The sequence below is a fragment of the Poecilia mexicana genome, unplaced genomic scaffold, assembly GCF_051168715.1.
Source record: "Poecilia mexicana isolate PSO_F unplaced genomic scaffold, ASM5116871v1 scaffold_11, whole genome shotgun sequence".
NCBI lineage: Eukaryota > Metazoa > Chordata > Actinopteri > Cyprinodontiformes > Poeciliidae > Poecilia > Poecilia mexicana.
In genome coordinates this window covers 23,873,578-23,877,189 of record NW_028263380.1, presented here as the reverse complement: position 1 = coordinate 23,877,189, position 3,612 = coordinate 23,873,578, and positions in this window count along the sequence as shown.

The window sequence follows — 3,612 nt, the reverse complement described above, 5'->3', positions numbered from 1 at the left end:
AAAATTACAATATTTAAATCAGTGTTTAAAGGTAAGCAAACAAATAATAAAAACAAGTCACATGGGCAGACATTATAGACTTTATGCAAAGATTTAGTCTCAGAGGCAACTGAAATCTATTAATTTAAAAAATCCTTTCTGAATATCATCTCATGGTCTCTGAACTAAATGCGTCTTTCTGACCGGGAGCTGACGGCGTGTTGAAGAGTTATGGACCGGACACTTTGGAGCGTCTGGTTAGGAAGCGCATTACAAACCTTTGGTTGAAATGTAGTTTGTAGTCAATTCATGCTCAAAACCTATTTTAAGTCAATCATCGGTGTATAAAATGCTGTGGGGCCACATGTGGCCCTTGAGTTTGACACACATGCATTTCGCCATATAACTGCCAATTGAAGTAAAGTAGCTTCAATTTCAAAGAAGCCTACATTGAAGTCGATTGGCAAATGAACCATCACAAAAGAGGAAGGCTCTTGTTGTCTCACTGCACCACAGGAGATGCATAACCTACAAAAACCATTTCTGTCTGGTTTTGAACCAGATACCTTTTGCATGTAAAGCAACGATGATAACCACTACACTACAGGAACTGAACTTCTCTGCTTTGTTTCTCTTTGAGGTTACAAAGTTGATGATGTGAGATGCAACATGAAAATTTAACTGAGGTTTGCCTGGATACTGAGTACAGACCATGACACCACAGAACCCTTGCTGACCTTTAGTAAACACCTGTGATGAATAAAACATACTAACATTGTTTCTGTCTGGTTTCAAACCAGATACCTTTTGCATGTAAAGCCAATGTGATAACCATTACACTACAGGAACTGAACTTCTCTGCTTTGTTTCAGTTTGAGGTTACAAAGTTGATGATGTGAGATGCAACGCATGAAAATTTCAACTTAGGTTTGCCTGGATTCTGAGTACAGATCATGACACCACAGAACCCTTGCTGACCTTTAGTAAACACCTGTGATGAATAGAACATACTAAAACTGTTTCTGTCTGGTTTTGAACCAGAGACCTTTTGCATGTAAAGCCAATTTGATAACCACTACACTACAGGAACTGAACTTCCCTGCTTTGTTTCAGTTTGAGGTTCCAAAGTTGATGATGATCCTTGCAGTGTTCCTGGTTAAATAAAAAAATATCTCTGAAATACAATCAACACTTCAAAATACAAAATCTCTGGAAAATACAATATTATGTATGTTGTTTTGATAAACATTAGAATATAAGCAATTTTATCAAATCTTCATTGTGGTAAGATCATGTGAGTTATTCTTAAATCCATGGAAACTCAACAGTTTGTAAGGTAGGTGAGTTAGCTCAGCAGGTTAGACCACAGTGCTGGTAATGCCGAGGTCAGCGGTTCAAACCCCATATGGGGCAATTCATGTCAAAGGTCTTTCAGACAATCAACACTTGAAAATAAATAAGGTTTCAAAAATTAAATGAGCACCTCAAAATAAAAAATGGTTCAAAAATAACATCAACACTTCACAATAAATAAGGTTTCAAAAATAAAAAATGGTTCAAAAATAAAACCAACACTTTAAAATAACATTTCAAAAATGAAATAAAAAATAAAATCAACACTTTAAAATATTTTTTTCTTCAAAAATAAAATCAACACTTTAAAATAAAAAATGGTTCAAAAATAAAATCAACACTTTAAAATAAAATAATCAACAGTTCAAAATGTATAATGGTTTCTGTCTGTTCAGTCCATAAACTAAGCCTGGGATCAAAAAATGTATTGAAGATGTCATTAGCAGAGACAAATGGTTCTACAGAGTCTTGGCTAAAAAATAAAATCAATACTTACAAAAAATAAAAAATGGTTAGGAAGCGCATTACAAACCTTTGGTTGAAATGGCAAGTTAAATTCAAGTCTCCATTACAGACCAGAGAAAATTAAAGAAAATGCAGCGCCGTGTTAATCCATTTGAGGAGCCGGCAGTTTATCTTGAGGAAATAAATGACGATGCAAAAGTTAATTAGACTGTAACATGCGCAGTGCGCTGCTGAAACACTGCTGAGGCTGCGAAGAATTAAAACTCATCCATTTAACAAATGGAGCCTTCTGGGTTCACGTTACCCAGGAGAGCGGCGCTCTGGAGGAGCTGCAGACGTAACATCTGTCCGTTTCGGAGAAGCGAAACCACACAAATAAATAAATAAATAAATAAAATAAAAAAAATCCTGGTAAAAGCGCACACCGGACCACGCAGGGTAAAAACACTCACAGAGTTCAGTTGATCTGTTTGGATCAACTGACTGATGAATTAGCGCAGATTTTTCTGCAGATGGGGACCAGGAGGAAGTTGTTCAGACCCCAGTGGGTGAAGTGATGCTAATTTAAGTGAAGTCGCTTAATTTATTTTATTAGGAGAAAAATGTAGATACATTTATCTGCTTAATCTGTGATGGGATCTGGATTCACGGTGAATATTAACTAAACCGCATAAAGTGCGACTAAATAGCCGATGTTAATATGATTGTCATTTCATGGATAAAAATGACCGATTTTTTTTATGTTGTTGGTCAAGATAACGGATAACAAAAAAGTCTAGCGCGACCTGCCGCCCTGACACCAACTCACACACATCTTCATTCACAGTCTTACTTGTAAATCGATTTTTCTTTTCGTTTTGATGTTAGCTTGTCGATGTCTCAGTTTTATTCGCTGGGAAAATCAATAAGCAGCTTGAGGTGACTCTGCTCCTCTCTAGTGGCGAGAAGCCGTAGTATTGGCTGGTAACAATCGGAATGCATTGTGGGAGATGTAGTTTGTAGTCAATTCGTGCTCAAAACCTATTTTAAGTCAATCATCGGCCTATAAAATGCTGGGTGGGGGCACATAAAATGACATGGGGGGCCACATGTGGCCCGAGGGCCTTGAGTTTGACACATGTTCTAGAACAAGCACTTACTGTTGTAATTGTTCAAATTTCTTGGACTGCTAAATATCAAGCAAATTAAATATTTGAAAACAGAAAATTATTTTTTTCCAACTGCTCTGTAATTGATTTGTTTCTTTGAAGCAGCGTATAACGCCTATGATGAAAAATGTATCAGAATTTTTCTTTTTCTCACTTTTATCTTCTTGTCAGATGTATACATTTATTCACTTTATCTTGTCTGGAAGCTCATTATTCCTGTATTCTTGAAAACAGAAGATATTAATAGCCAATAAACTTAGGTTGACTTTTCTTTCTTGAAAAGTTTTTACAACTTATTGAATTCATTTTCTCTCATCCATAAAAAAATCGTATTTGGACTCATCAAAAAGCTACTTTATCAAACAGGTCTGGTTGAATCAAAGCAGAAAACTCTAACATTTTTATCCTGTTGTTAGTAGATTTTTACTTTATTTCCTGAACAGTTATTAGCAGTGTTTCATTTCTAAAATAAGGTCTTGAGCTTAATTTATTCTTGACTGCAGTAAGTTTGTGGTGTGTTCTTCCTGTGCATTAACAGTGGAATCCTGTTTATGGAGAAGGGAACTCTGCCAGCTGCAGCTATATCAGCAAATACTTACGACCCCCACTAAAATTGCCCCCAATTGCCTATTTTAATTGCTAAAACTCTAAATACCTTGATAGGAAT